Source organism: Mastigoproctus giganteus, chromosome 14 (assembly GCF_048544385.1).
Source record: "Mastigoproctus giganteus isolate SK-2022 chromosome 14, ASM4854438v1, whole genome shotgun sequence".
NCBI lineage: Eukaryota > Metazoa > Arthropoda > Arachnida > Uropygi > Thelyphonidae > Mastigoproctus > Mastigoproctus giganteus.
Window position 1 is genome coordinate 116586632 of NC_143588.1, and position 17025 is coordinate 116603656.

General features: G+C 37.0%; 1 protein-coding gene across 1 annotated transcript in view; it reads right to left on the reverse strand.

The window, feature by feature from the left end:
- The window catches only part of LOC150075628 (uncharacterized), a 34954-nt gene extending 21903 nt beyond the window's left edge, over positions 1–13051 (reverse strand). Inside the window, exon 1 of the mRNA XM_090388599.1 lies at positions 12937–13051. The gene's annotated coding sequence lies outside the window, so the exon portion shown is untranslated. The remainder of the gene's footprint in view (positions 1–12936) is intronic.
- Between the last annotated feature and the right edge of the window lie 3974 nt (positions 13052–17025).

Consider the following 17025-nt stretch of genomic DNA (forward strand, 5'->3'; position numbering starts at 1 on the left):
AGTAACGTATCAACTCTGTGGTACTATACTGACAGTGGTAGAGAATGAAAAAGACCTGGGGGTAATTGTGCAGGCAGATATGAAGTTCTCTGGACAGTGCAGACGGGCTGCAAGAGTAGCTCATGGTGTCTTATCAATGATAAACAGGAATTTTTCTAGAAGGGATAAGGAGGTGATATTCCCTTGTATAAGGCAGTGGTCAGGCCACACATTGAGTACTGTATACAGGTCTGGAGGCCTCATTTCAAGAAGGATGTAGAGCTGCTGGAACGAGTACAGAGAAGGGCAACAAGGTTAGTGAATGGAAAAAAGGGTTGCTCTTACGAAGGAAGGCTTAAGTTTTGCAAATTGCAGTGTCTGGAGACTAGGCACCGGCGAGGTGATCTGATAGAGGTGTATAAAGCCTTGAATGGTTTGAGCATGCTCAATGCTGATGGGATTCTTCCTCTTGCTCAGAATAATCACCTGAGAGGGCATAAATTCAAATTGGGGAAAGACAGTTGTAGGATAGATGTGCGGAAGTTTGCCTTTAGCCAGCGGGTGGTTGGTTGGTGGAACAGACTTCCATTCCTTGTTGTGGAAGTTGATAGCCTAAATAAATTTAAGGCTCAGCTGGACAGGTATTTTAAACGAACGGAGGGGTGAAATGGGAGTTTTTTTTTTTTTTTTTTGGCTGATGCTGCATAAGCTTGCTTTCTTGCATCATATGCCTCTACTAATGCTAAAGTGCACCAAGCTCGTGGTAATTATCAAATACACCGACATTGGCCTCAACATAAAACCGATAGACTTTGGCTAATCGATAAATATTGGAAAAAAAATCTATGTGTAATCTATTTCAACACATGAGACTAAAACCTGAGAAGATTTAGTTTAAATAACAGGCAATGAAAACCCATGGGGCATGATGCATAAAATTACACAGAATAAAATTCACCCCCAAGAGATTTATAATAATATCTTGAATAATTGCAATGAAACTAAAAACTGTTACTGCAACCTTGGGTCGTCTTCTTCCATCCGATGAACATGCTACATTCCATCTTTGGTCAATGCTATGTACACAGAGAACAGTGAACTGTTCTATTATAAATTTTATTATTAAACTGTTCTCTGTGAAGAACTGTTTAGGAAAAAAACTTTTCCTCATATCTGTAAAATAGCTCTATTAAGAATATTCTATTAAGAATATTCCCTAAACTGGACAAGCTTCCTTCCGACGCTAAATCTTAACGATCGGTATCTTTACTGGCCAATCCGGGAAAGTTTCTAGTCTCAGTGAAATAAGAATAATAAATCTATTTGAAATAAATAATTTGGCTTCACTAAAACAGTATGGATTTAGTCCCGGAAGTTCTTGTGCGGGCGCACTCATCGATTTCTTCACCCACTGAGACATCAAACTACAAGTACAAGTTAACTCTCTTTGTAGATTTCGAGGGCACATTTGATTCTCTTTGGTGGGAGCGCGCCCTAGATCGACTTAGGAGTTCCTCTCCAGCTTTATCATATAGTCCGTAGTTATTTCCCGAAAAGAAAGGCTCTTGTGGTTTCAAAGCATCAGATTGGTTCCAGAGTGATTACTCGAGGGTGCCCTCAAGGGTCTTGTAAGAGGTAAAATCTTACATGGTTAATATTTTAGAAGAAAAAGTGAGATTTATGTAAAATAAAGATTAGGATATGGCAATATGGGGGAGCGAACCTTACAAGTCAAGGGATTAAATTAGACAACGTCTGTACAAGGGGAGCGGTAAGTGGAAAGCTATTAGCAACCTGGGTACACTCGATTCCCAGCTCACACAGACAAACCAAAACAATAGAAGAGCGCAACTACTGCTATTTAGCAGAAGGTGGCAAATCTGGTAAACAATAGCGCCGTGGAACATCCTACTGTCAGGACATTTCTTTAATCGTGACACCTGGGGAAGAGAAGATAATATATACGGAACGAAATGCTGGGAATTAGATTTAAGGCTGGCGGCTGGTTGTTGTGATGGCAAAGTTGTTAGATCGTGGGAAATTAGTCTACCACAGTGTAGCTATAAGCGGCTGACTTCAAAGGTACTGACAGCCTGAGAAATTTTACAAAGTTCTTAAATTAAGAAGGGATAGGGCACAAAACGGACACCGTGAGAAAGATTAAAATTAGCTCTGAAGATACATACAGCTTGAGGAATTTTAAAGGACGAATAGAAGATAAAGAAAGTGGATAAAATGAGTATTATTGGTTAACTGTAAACTAGGGCGGATTTTTGGCATATGTAGGCGGTACAGAAATTCAGGGTAACAAAAAGTGAGTGAACAGGGGGAGACAGAATCACTGACCCCGAGTTGAGCTTTATGCGGGTTTTTGCTAAAATGAGTTAAGGGAGGACAAAGTGAGATTCTTGTGGGTGTTTGGGGAATCGAGTTAAGAACGACAAAGTTAAGATTCTTGTCGGAGTGTAAAATGAGTTGGAACAGACAGTTGGGTTTTTCGTCGATATAGGTAAAAATGTGTTAAGAACATGTACAGTTGAGGGTTCTGTTGTAGTAGAAAATATGTGTCAGTTAACAGTTGAGTGTTCGGTCGTGTTGGAAAATGGGAAAGGTAGCGCCCTGGGAAGTTATCTTCTGGAAAGAATTTTCAATAGGTGGAGCGGAAAAAGCGAGGTAGCACCCTATGAGCTTTCTCCTTGAGAAAGTTTTTAATAAGGTGGAGAAAAAAGAGCGAAAACTGCAGAATTAGTAGCTCGATGGAGGAGCGAAACTGCAGAATTAGTAGCTCGATGGAGGAGCAAAATCCGCAGAATCAGTAGCTCGTGAAGGAGCGAAAACTCGGAATTAGTAGCTCAATGAGAAGGAAGGAAGCAGTGAATGCCAGGTAGCCAAATAAAGTGGAGGAAGGACGCCAGATCCATGCAGCAAGGAGTTCTTGATAATTATCTATAGCAGTTCCAGGTGAAAGCAGATGAAGGAGAACCTCAGTGAGCCAAAAATGGAAGTTTGAAACCTCTCCGGAAAGGAAAGAAAAAGGATAATAGTAAGTAATGTAAGTTAACAAGGACTGTTAGGAAACAGTATAGTGATTAATTAAAATGAAAAAGAGTGGTAGCACTAGAAGTAAATTGATAGATAAATCATCTCTGAAGTAAATTATAGATATACAAACAGAGTTTAATTAGTCAAAAAAGGCTATTGTAGAATGCAAGATAAACGGAAGATAAGTAATAGATTAGATTGTTGTCAAATGATTATATAATGTGTTAGGAGGATAGTAAATTTAATATGAGAAGGTTTGATTATGTTTTAAGGATAGATAATTGTATATAGTGATTGTATTAATGAAGAATTGTTGGTTCAAAGATAGATAATTGAATTATAATTGAATTGAATTTAATTAGATAATTGATTGTTTTAAGGATAAATAATTGAATATATAGTGTTTGTATTGAAGAAGAATTGTTGGTCCAACTGAAAGACTAATAACAATAGAGACTTTAGGAAAATTAAGATTGGTCTTCAGTTATTGTAACAGAATGGTGAGAACACAGAGTATAATGATTGTTAATATAAGAATAATATATGCAAGGTATCCTATATTTAACCTGGTATGAATATTACATGTTTTTATTCAATTGCATATTATGTTGTATATATATATATATATGTAAATAAACATTGTTGCTTATTAAAGTGTGTTGTTTGTTATTCCTGAACACTCAGCCTTTCCGAAGGGAATTATAATTAATAAAGAAGTTCCCTTGAAACTGGAATTCTCCTGTAAAGTAAGGTCAGATGCGTAAGTGGGGGAATTAGGATAAGGTGGACAACAACATCTATAAGGGAACAAATAAAAATAGAACTAAATAAATAAATAAAATAAAAATAAAATAAGAATAAAAATAAATATAAAAGAAAAATATTTAATAAAATCCACCCCCCACAGTCTATCTTGGAACCTCTTGTTTGGAACATTGCGTTAGACTGTTGGCTCTTGCTTTACTTTGACAGTACTCATGCCACAGCCTATGAAGAGGACCTCACAATCGTCATTTTTAGTGGGACCCGCTCTGAACTGGAACATCATGAAGAAACACTTTTCAATGATCTATATGAATGGACTTGCACTCATAAACTAAAAGTTTCACCTTTCAAAACCAATATGATTGTTTTCGAGTTTCAATTAAATTATGTAGATCGCCAAAAGTTAAAATAAATGGCTCACAGGTTCCAATGATTACAGAAACTACATGTTTCTGCTTTAACATTGATGACAAATAAAGATTTATTTCTCATGTCAATCATGTTGCCAAAATCAAAAGATTCATTGGGATTTTAATAAAAATTTGAAGACAGTAATCCGGGGGCTGAAGGGAAAAACTGTACACATTTACTATAATGCTGTGTTTGTACCTAGGGCCACGCATAATGCAAAGGTGTGGTTCCATAGGGTCAAAAATGTGAAATTACAGTCCAAACTCAATACAATGCAGATTCATGTTACTTGTTATTGTTAGATCTTGTCGGACGCTCTTGACAATTATTTTTCAAATCCTGGCTTGGGCTTTGCCTCTTGAACCTGTATCTTGCCGTTAAAGGTCTCAGCTACAAAAGAAGAGAATTATGGCAAATTCGATGAGATACCTCTACAAAAGGAATTATCACAACAAACATTTCAAGATGTTACCTTTGCTGATGATAAGAATAATAAGAAATGGTTCTTCCTTAAGATATACACTTCATATTTAATCACACCCGGTTGAAAAGACCTCAGTTCAAGTCCATTGATGACATGAGGAATTTTTATGGGAGTGTTTCACAACGTGGCCGAGATAGTCGGTCTCAGAAAAGGGTGGCATGGTTTTTCGTTCAGAAAACAGAAACTCGACAACAGAACACACGCAATTTACATATAGTATACATGGATCAATATGGCCTTTGTTGCTAATGCTTCTAAAACCCTACTACAACAACAATCAGACTTATCATCTATTTCCTGGAAAGCTTTCTTTGACAGGTCAAGGTGAGTTTCTGAAGAGGGGAAAGGCTATTTCCTCGGGACTCTATTATATTATTAAAATCTAAAGATCATGACCTGAAAAGATTACGCAGACATCAGCTAACTGGTTACTACTATACTCCATCATTATTTTGAATAACTAGTAATTCACCTTGAACAATTCTGCCAGAATGCGGTAAGCACATCGTATTTCCTTATGTAGAAAGCCACAAAACCTAGGTTGAATATATCACTCTTACTGAGACACCTTTTGTACTCGTTTTCGTGTAGGTCTCCAATATCTACACTTTCCTATTATTTTAATTTTCCTCTTTTAATTCTATATTTTCTTCATTAACGTTTGTTTGTTTTCTCTAATGTTTACGCTGCTGCTCGCTATGTACGCTCACGTTTCTTTATTTAAAATGATTTGTTGTTGTTGTTTGCTTGTTGGTGTTGCTGTTGACTTCCGCCCTACTGAAGTCATAGGCAGGCACAAATCGTAACTTTGGTGCAATTCTAAGGAAATTCCAAATTGTAGGATGTGTAAAGTGGTGAGTTAGAAGAGCATGAAGACGACACAAATTTTTCATAAATAAACTTTTAAGCATTATATAACAAAAATTGCAAAAATAACAAATTTTTAAGAGACTTATATGACACAAAATTTACATATATACATATAAATTCCAAATTTAAATTTACATGTATAGGAACTATGATACAATCCAATTCACCATCTCACACACGTCATCAACTATTCTCAAATATTCCTCATATGTGTCCATAATTTACTACAAATCATCAATGTCTATCATTTCACCTATATATTAAAAGACATATCAAATCAATTACTATTTTTTATCCCCTTACATCAGTAATATTTTCTGCAAATCACTTATTTCTATCTTAGTTACTTCCTTAGTTAGCATCTTAGTTACTCCCCTTTTCTAAGACAGAGCAGGGTTCCCCTTTTCTCTCAACGTCTCTGAATAAAATGCATTTTTCCCCCTTCACACATTAACACTTTACCTATACACATTACCACATTCTCATCCTGCTACGCCTGTAATTTATTCTATTATTAATTCCCTTTTATATTGTTGTTTCTTCTTTACCTCTTTAGTCCCCTTATATCATTTCATGGTTATTAATTTTATCTAAAAAAAAAAGATTTCCTTTGAAAGACTGTCAAACAATATCTCAGAGTTCAGTTTCAAATCTCTCAGGTGATGTGTCACTTCTTCGGGGCTCTTGGACTGGATTCTCTCCTTCAACGTAGATTCTCGACTCACATATCTGTGCACCTGGCTCATTCTCGACAGGCTTGACCCTAGACACACTTGTAGATCCCTAATCAGTTATTGAGTTCAGAAATATATCATGTTTATACGTTGCTAGGCACGCCAATCACCCGATTGATGGCCAACTCTACCTTTACTTTATACTTCAGAATACGTTTCCCACTAGTCCTCACTTCACATAACTCTTTCGTTTCTTCACCTTTCCTTTCTCTCATATCTCACTATTTTCAAATTTATAATTTTAACTCAAAAATTTTTTCCCTGTCCTCACCTCCTTTCATCTTACTTCTCTTTCCGAACTCCAACAACTACTCCGACAATTCTAACAACTGAATTCAACTCACGACTCTCCCGAACTCACATCCTAACCCATTTTCCTCAACAGTTTTGGAACGCCTCCCAGGACGCTCAGCCAATCCCAATACTATACTAGTTTTTCACTCTCTCCTATTTGTTAAAAACAACTTACCATAAATTCTCTTCCTCGTGAACAAACCAACGCTTTTCTTGTGATTTCCTTGCTTTTCCTGTTTATTTAACACCCCTGCGTTACAATTTTTTTCATCTAAGGCGATCGCTTCGCAAAAGTAGTTATTTTTCCTATTTTCACAGTTTGCTAAATTGGTACCAACTTACCTAAAAATCCGCCACACTAACCTGCCTTTCCCACACAAACTCTGGCTGCCCTGATTTATATCTAGATGCCACTTAGATCAAAGGCACTTCTTCTTTGGGTCTTATTGTTTACGCTTCTAGTAACCCTTTCTCGCCTGTTCGCAAATGACCACGCCTTCCCTAGTTCACCTTCTTTGTACTACTTCTTTTCCCTTCAGTTCACCCTCTTTGTATTACTTCTTGTCTCCATTTAACTACTATTTAATTCACACCATTTGCAACCTCCCTATCTCTAAATGCTGTGTTTTCAAACCTTAAAATTTACCATATTCAAACTTAATGTTCAAACCTTAATAATTATTCTCACTTTTCTTCACCCTACATGAATTTATTTCAGATAAATAAATATTCCCATTATATTTGTAAGAGTATATACTCTTACAGCTTTAATTCCCCGTTGAAATTTTGTGAACAATGCGTCAGCATGGGAAGTGCGTTTGCCATTAGATGCTGACTCTCTGGAAAGTTTATATTTGGAGAACTCGAAAATAAATTACCGATGAATTGCCCTCGTGGGCAGCACAGTTGGTAGGGTTGCCGTCCCCTTACACCGGGTGGAAAAGACCTGAGTTCGAATACTATCGATGAAGGGAGAAATTTTTATGGCCCTTTTCCACAACGTGGTGGAGTTAGTCGGTTTCAGGCATGGTTTTTACTCCCAGAAAGTATGGTTTTTCTTCCAGCAAATAGAAAATCAGCCTCAGATCACACGCAATTTATAAACAGTATATATAGAGAGCAATGTGGTCATAGTTGCCGATACTCCAAACTCCATAGCGACAACCTAATACTCAAAAATCATACAAATATCGTTCAAGACCGAACAACGTGGCCACATTACGTAAAAAGCCGATAAAAGTTTCTCCGTTCTTAGATGGCAACCGAACCCAGGTTCTTTTCCACCTGGTGTTGTAGAACCCTGATCATAACCACTATGCTAACTACGATGGCCTTGGACTGTCACTGTCGGACTTCTTATGCCTTCGTATTATGAAGTTTAAACAAACAGTGGGCTCGGATTCTATCTTAAGTGTCCACTGCATATTTTTACTCCTGGCAACTTAGATGTTTCACCTAGTAACAGGTAAACTAGCCATAGACCACACACGTCATATGTACAAACTTATTTTCCTGGGCGTAATAAGCAATGGGTCCAGTCGTCGTGGCTGGAATACAAGAGATCAAATGCAATTAACAACAAATTTAATATAAACTAAAACCAACTAATCGATATGAAACATTTAGTTAAGTTTCAAACTATGTATTCACCAACTGATTTAAAATGGCATCTGAACAGCCTCATCTACTCAGCCACAGCAAAATTTTCTGCATAATGAAGATGAACAAAACTATTGTCCAGTATTAAATTAGTTGGTAAATCAGTCTACCATTCAACAAATAATAAATTCACTGAAACAAGTCACATCAGGCCCACATGACATTCCAACCTTGGTTATTGAGGCGTTCAGCGGTTACATTACCGCTCCTGTGGTGCTCATTACCAAGAGATGCGTCAGTCCGGCATATTTGCCCAGAATTTAGAGAACCTACAAAATCAGTCTCATTCCCAAGACCGGACACAGAGAGACATCAGATAAGGGCCTGTTTCAGTTCCTTGACAACTGCAAAAATAATTGAAACAGCTCTCCTTCTGAACCTCTAAAATTTGATTCACAGATGCTGTCCACTAATATCTATCTTGGTCTAGCAGGCACATGGGACCAAAATGGACCATCATCATTAATCTCGTCAATATCCTTAATGGGATAAAATCACCATTTCAAGAAAAAGCTCAGTGTGATATTCTCAACTTAGATATTAAGTCTGCGCACGTGCCACAGTGACATCGTACCGTCCTTCCCACACTGGGTGGAAAAGGCCAGCCTTCGAATCCCTTCAATAGCAAGGGGGTTCGAATTCCTCCCGGGAAACTCCGGTTTTTCGTCCACAAAAACAGGCAAACCGACCAAAGAACACACGCAATTTCACAAACGTAATTTATTATGAAATTAAGGGACTTTAGAGATGTGGCTATAAAGATCGAGGAATTACTTTACGAGTAAGTTAAAAATTGAACTCACCAATTATTTACTGTTGTCTAGTTTAGAGCAGTTTCCTTGGGTAGCTTCACATGCAATTACGATTGGAACCAGTTCTTGAACTCACATACATATCCAATTTAGTGCCTTCGACGCTGCTGACTTATTCCAATGACCCAACTGGTGTTATTTTCAGAAAGTTTTTATACATGGTAATAGGAATAAGGCAAATGAAGTTTAAATGAGGAAGATGTCCCATCTGAAGGATCTATTTCAAATGAGTGGTTAATCAAGATGGGGTACACTTAAATAGAAAGGGTGCAAGAGTATTTGCTGATGTAATCAAGGCAATGATGTAATCAAGATGTGGTGTCATCAGATATAAGGGATGCAGAATTTAAATATGGGGAGTAAAATATGAACAGAAAGGACAGGAGGGCGGTTATGCTCAGTTAAGAAGCACATAAAATCCAGGGCAGTGTATCCAGTTGACTTGGGTGGACGGTGCCATGTTGAGTCAGTTTGATGTCACATAACCACTGGGAAACAAAAATGACAATAGGAGTGTGTTATAGGCGGAATGACTGTGATGAATGGTGCAACGAACTACTGTACAGAGAAATAGAGTGGCCAGTAAATCAGAATGTCTTATAATGGAGGATTTTAATTTTGCTGTTATGGTCTGGAACTCGTAGGTTGGTTGATCCCACACCAGCAAAACTTTATTTATTGGAGACTCGATTTATTTATTGGATGATTGTTTTCTACAGCAGCATGTTTGAGAGGCAACAAGAGAGAGTAATACTCTTGATTTGATTATCAGTAGTGATTCTTCATGCATTAAGAATCTGCAGATAAAGGAACCACTAAGTGGTAGTGATCACAGTGTACGTACTGGGTGAGATTCACTTAAAGATGTAACTACCATCAGGGGTAAAGGGAAGGTGTTTTGCTTTCGTAAAGGAGACTACAGTGGTCTCAGACAGTTTTTAAATTCTATACAGTGATCTTATCATCAAATTCTAAACTATAAGCATTCAAAAATAATCATACAAGCAATTAAGCTTTTCATACCAACTAAGAAATACTGTTCAAGGCTTAGACCTAAATGGATGTCAGCTGAACTGTTGACACAGATGACAGGATACAAAAATGCATATAAATTATCAGATGACACAGAATTTTATGGTAGATATAAATTAGTCTGTAATCAAGTCACAAAGAAGGTTAGGAAAGCAAACGTAGATAACCAGAAATCTCATGGAAAGAATACTAAGAAAAGCAGCAAAGGATTTACAGTAGAAATAAGGAGTTGAATCCCTTTAATCTACTTGATGTCGATGATTTAACCTGGTGATCCTGATCAGGTTGCTGACAAACTGAATGAGTACGTTCCAACGATGACTAACACATGAGGAATTCTTTACGGAAGAGGTTGCTGGACGTTTATCAAACCCTAACAGGAGCTGAATGATTTTGTAATAATGGAGAGAAAAGTGAAAGAAAAACTTCATTGGGGTGAATGGGACTATCCAATTGATAGTCCCATTCACCCCAATGAAGAAGCAAAAGCAAAGGAGGTAAGCAAAAGCAAAGGAGGTAAGCAAAAGCAAACCGTGGGGTTATCAGATATAATTATGAGAGCATATTTTGATCCAGGTACTGGATTTTTTGGTCTGGCGATGTGCGAATATGCCATAAATTCACAAAGGGGAATTAAAGGATTACATGAATAATTACAGACCTGTTAGCTTACCTTCTGTTCCAAGTAAAACAATGGAGTCACTGGTTAAAGACGTAAACTTCAGTCGCAGCTTGACTTGCTTAAGAGGAAATACTGTCTAACCAATTGATCTTGTCTTGTCTTGTTTGAACGTGTGGAATTTTTGTAGGTATTTTTACGCAGCGTGGCTGAGTTAGTCGGTCTCAGGAGAGGGTAGCATGGTTTTCCTTTTGAAACTCGGGTTTTTCATTCAGCAAAGAGAAAATCGACCACAGAACATACGCAATATACAGACAGTATATACGGAGCAATAAGGCCTTTGTCGACGATGTTCCTAAAACTCTACTACTACAACTTGATCCTAAAAATAATTTTGATATTATATCCATGAATTTTAGGAAAGGTTTGATACTTTTGCGCATAAAGACTACTGTACAAATTTCAGCAGTGTGGTATTAAGGGAAAGTTATTGCTATGAATAAAGAATGGCTGAGTGATAGAAGACAGAGAATGGTTTTCAATAGATATTACTCTTCGTAGACTAATATATTAGAATTTCATAGGGTTCGGTGTGGGGCCAATCGTTGTTTTCTGTATTTATTAATGCTGATGAGGGTATATTAGGCTATATGTCTAAGTTTGCAGATGATACAAAGGTTGGCAGGGTGGTTAACGATAGTAATAAGGTATGCTGCTGCAACAAAATCTAAAAAAATTAGCCAGATGGGCTGAGAAATGGAAATTAAAGTTTAACACTGACAAAAGCAAAGTACTACATATGGGTAGCAGTGATCGCAGAGTAACGTACTAACTGTGTGGTATTACAGTCAGGGCATTGGAAAATGAAAAGGACGTGGGGTAATTTTAGTCTGATATGAAGTTTTCTGAGCAGTGCAGATAGGCTTCCAGGACAGCTCATTAGGTTTTGTCAATAATACACAAGAATATTGCTAGCAGGGTGATGATTATCTCCTTGTATAAGGCAATGATTGATTATCCCTTTGTATAAGGGGATAATCCCCTTGTGATGTGATTGTTCCTTTCTATAAGGCAATGGTCAGGCCATACCTTGAGTACTGCATACACGTCTGGAGGCTTCATTTAGGAATGATGTAGAACTACTGGAACGAGTACATATTAGTTCAGCGAGATTGGAGATGGTAACAAAGGGGTGCTTTTACCACTAAAGGCTTCAGTTCTGCAAATTGCAGTGTTTGGATTCCAGGCACCTGTTTAAGGTGCCTAGTCTCCAGTTTGTGTTAGTGTTTAAGGCTTTGAATGGATTGCGCACACCCAGTGCTGATGGGATTCTTCCTTTTGTTCAGACTATGCGCATGTATTTGAAATTGAGGTAGGATGGCTGCAGAATAGATCTGTGGAAGTTTTCCTTCAATCACATGGTTGAAGGCAATAGGTGGTGTTGCTGATTGCTTGGACAACCTTCCTTTCGCTATTGTGGAAGTGCATAATTTGAATAAATTGATGGAAGAACTAGACAGATTAATGTAGGGGATGGATAAGTGTAATGTGAATTTTTTTTTTTTTTTTTACTGATGCTGCTTTCTTGCAGAATTTGCGCTATTAATGTGTAGTTCGAATAAGTTCGAATTCGGCCATATAAATGGTCAATTTGAGACTTTGAGTAACTGAAAACTAGACTAGCTGCTGAATAGTTTTCTAGGTGAGCTGGTGGATATCTTGCTGGAATGTCAAGTGCTGTCTAGGGAATATTGTTTCATTCAGGAGCTTCAATATCTCCATTGGATTCTTCAGTCCGAAGAACAAAGTGATTACTGATATGTAAAGGTTGCAACATTTTGGTACATTTTTTTTTTTTTTTGTTTAATGTCCAAGCACAAAGTTCGACTTGCTACGTACAGGCACTTTCAGTCTTAACTTAACATAGATCGTAGTATGTATTCCCTTGTTTGACGTTAACTAAGGCATGATTAGTCTGTTTTGTTCTCTGTGTTTTTCTCTACAAATGTGTTCAGTTCAGTCATCAAAAATTGGTTATTAAGGTGAGTTGGATAATTCTTCAAGAAGAGTAACACACTCTTGTTTAAATGAACAAATAACACTCAGAAAATCACAAAATAATTGGTCAATCCTTTACGAATTTGGACGGAGATAAAATATTTCTTTACAATTGAGAAACAGTTGCTTATTTTAAACGTGATTAAAAAATATGCAATTTTAGAAAAGATTACTTACCTTTCACTCTTTATTGTGAATTTCACCAAGAGATGAAACAAGACTACGTGTTATGCCAATTGAGCAGAGCTGAAAAGTTCTGGTTTCCAGCAGCGGGTTGTTCATAAACGCTTCATTACCTGTCCAATTCCCAAGGTAATCAGGTAATCATCCCATTGGATAACAGTGATCTCCGATGTGCACGTGGCATCAGGGTTCACTTATGTCATTCATTTTCACTTTTTCTTTGGTTTGCTTTGGGAATTCCCCTCAATAAGTTCTCCCTGACATATTTCCGGATTTTATTTAATTTTTAAGTGTTCCTGTTCATTCGTTGGCTGATGGAAATTAGAAAGATAGACATAAACGAAGGATGAAGATGATATTAGAAACAGTAAATAAAATGAACGAAAAGGAATTGGAAGAATTTATAAATAAATACACTGAAATGGAAAATAAAAAACCTTATCAACTGCTGATCATTGCGTTTCAGTAAAGATTGCAAAACTTGAAAGGTAGGTTCAATTCAAGAAAAGATGAATGTAAGCTCAATAGTTTCCTTGGCACTCTGATATCTTTATGGATTCTCCTCAATTAGTTGTTAGGAGACGCTGTTTATTACAAAGCAAAGAAATAAACTTATTTTATTCGTGTAACATTTCGTAAAGGGAAGGGAAATCTTCATGTCACGGAACTGGGTTGTTTAGAATTTTTACTGAGGCAAATAAGGCCATGGCTGTTGTAGTTGTTGCTTTTGGGTTTTAGGAGCATTAGCGACTAAAGCCATATTACCCGCTATGCACTGTGAGTAAAAAATGCGTGTGTTCGGTGGTCGATTTTCTGTTCGTTGGATGAAAAATTCGAGTTTCTGGGAGGAAAAATCATGCTACCCTCAACTGAGAGGTAGCATGGTTTTTCGACTAACTTAGCCACGTCGTGAATAAAAATTCCCCTCTGGTCATAGATGGGACTTGAACCCAGGTCTTTTCCACCCGGTGTGAGGAGGATGTTGGTTTTGTTGTTATTGGGTTTTAGGAGTATTCGGTGATTAAGTTTACTCCGTGTATATTGTCTTTAAATTGCGTGTGTTCTGAAGTATATTTTCTGTTTGCATGATGAAAAACCTGAGTTACAGAAAAATCATGCAAACTTCGCCTGAGATCGACTAACTCCAACTCAGCCACGTTGTGGAAAAAAAGTCCAAAAAAATTCCTCATGAAACTGATGGGATTTGAAGCCAGCTTTTTCCCACCGTGATTCTACAATTATTTGTCTACAGAGTTTCAGGACACGAGAATTATCATTAAACTTTAAAATGATAACACTATAATTCTTGGCTCGTTCGTGGGCATCACGTACAAATCTTTCAATTTAGCTTGAAAACCGCTTTCTCTAGCAATTAAATTGTCATAAGTGATGAGGAAATGTTGGAGAAAACAATAGTCAAGGATGATTCCGGAAGTCAAATGAAGTAACCTTTTATTCAATCAAACACTGTAAATGATAGTGCTTCTAATGATGAATTTAATATACCGCGAAATATAAGTTTTCCTTGTGGTTCTTTTCGTATGTAAAGATATTTGCAGTTCAAGGCAATCCACGTAAAGATGGCACCCAAATAAGGGAAACAACCCGGTTTCCAAAAATTAAGAAAAAGACTTTCATAATTAGTTCTTTAGAAGTAAAGATAAGTCGAAATTCATTCGGATAAAAAACTTCTTTTGACAAAATCATAGGAATCACCTTTGTAAAAAAATTACTTTTATAAAGAAAGTTTCAGAAGTACGTACTTATAATAATTATTATTTATTTTGATAAAGTACTTTTCGTTATTTTTAAAAATAACACAACGTCTGTCCCAAGCTGAGAGGGCGCTACGAAAGTTTTATTTTTGAGTAGAAGCTGATTATCACGAAAAGGCCTTGTGTAGTAGTAGTAGTAGTAGTGGCATGTGATGCAAGAAAGCAAATGTATGAGCTTATGCAGCATCAGCCAAAAAAAAAAAAAAAAAAATCACACCACTCCCTCCAAATGCCTGTCCAGTTTCTCCTTAAATTTATTCAACCTATCAACTTAAACGACAGATGGAAGTTTGTTCCAGCAATTAACCACCCGCTGGCTAAAGGCAAATTTCCGCACATCTATTCTACATCTGTCTTTTCTTAATTTGAATTTATGCCCCCTTAGGTTCGTAATCTGAACAAGTGGAAGGATCCCATCAGAATTCAGCGTGCTCAACCCATTCAAGGCCTTATACACCTCAATCAGATCACCGCGCAGGTGCCTAGTCTCCAGCCAGTGCAATTTGCAGAACTTAAGCCCCTCTTGGTAAGAGGATCCCTTCATTCCCCTCACCAATCTTGTCGCCCTTCACTGTACAAGCTCAAGTAAATCTACATCCTTCCTAAAATGAGGCCTCCAGACCTGTACGCAGTATTCAAGGCATGGCCTGACCATTGCCTTATACAGAGGGACAATCACCTCCTTCTCCCTGTTAGAAAAATTCCTATATATCATTGACAAAACCACATGACCTGCCCTGGCAGCCTGTCTGCATTGCTCAGAAAACTTCATATCTGACTGCACAATTACTCCCAGGTCTTTTTCATTTTCTACCACCTTAAGTTAGCTTCTCTGCTTAAGTTTATGAATTTGCGCTGTTGGCGTAAACGGTAGGTATCAGAGATCTGATTAGCTCGATGACAGATGGTATGTACAAGGTTCGTAAATATGATAGGCGAGATCTTACCCTGCAGTTTTTGTAAGAGTCTGGACTTGTTGTAGTCAGCGCTCTTGATTTCACGGTGGAGATGGGTTATCCACAATTTTAATGTTTGCAGACTGAAGTTGAAACAAGAATGTTCCATGCGAGAGTTGTAGAACGGCTCTGTAGCGGAACCCTTTAGGGATTATCCGTTTGCTTTTGCACCTATGTGCAAAGCGTAGATGCTGTCTGTTGCGGGCTATTGAAAAGAAGGAATTCTGTAACTGCACACAATCGTTGTAGACCTTGTGGCCGTAAAGGGAACGTATTATCACGAAAGGGCCTTGTGTACTGGGGTCCATAGTTAAGAAAGAAACCAGAACCCAGTAAATGTATTTAATGTTTGTTGTTTGTTTGTTATTTGGTTTTTAGGAGCATTAGCAACTAAGGCCATATTGCTCCGGGATATGCGGTGGTCATTCCCTGACCTTTCCGCATTCTCCGTATTTGGTGGTGACGGGCTCGAACCCCGGTCTAATCAAGAAGCGTGTGCTATGCACTGCTGCTCCTTCCCACCTGGCTACGGAGGCGCCGCCATGTATTTAATAGCACAAATATACAGCAGAAGCTTTCGAGGCTGAGCTCTTTGTCAACTAATAGATACTTTTTAAAATAGTTTTAATACTTTTTAAATACTTTTTAAAGAAATACTTTTTAAACATAAAAAATAACAAAACAAAACAGTGAAGTAAATCCCAGGTTGAGGGGGCGCCACGGAAGTTTTATTTTTGAGTAGAAGCTTTGAGTAGAATTTTTATTTGTAAGTACAGATTATCTTATAAATATAGAAAGAATTTTAGAATGATAAACCAGAATTTCAGTTAAGTTCCATCATTAATTATAATTTACAAAAGGGCCTTATCGAAATTAATATTTTGAATGATTAAAATAATAATTTCAAAAAACTAAGTAAATATTCTCTCTACTTGCCAAGCGACAACTTTCATTTTAGAAAATTATTATCTTCCTAAGCTGGATTTTAGTTTAGATAACAGCGCCCCCTCAGCCCAGTATGACGTCACTGTTTAATTTGATATTTTTTATTTATATACTGTTTTGCAATCTTTTAAAAAAATATATTCGATATACTTTTTAAAAAAAAATTGCGGAGAAAAACATGAAAAAATGAAATATTTGTTGATTGTATTGGGTTTATTTTAATGTACAGTAATTTCTGTTTAAGCGAGCAAGGATAAAACGATTTTTTGAATACTGTATAACTATGAATTATAATTATATTAGGATGGCTTATGTAATATGTATGAAAAAATAAATAATAATAATATTTTTAATGAAATTTGGATTGTTCCACAAATCTTTCTAAAAGGGCACACATAAAATTTAAT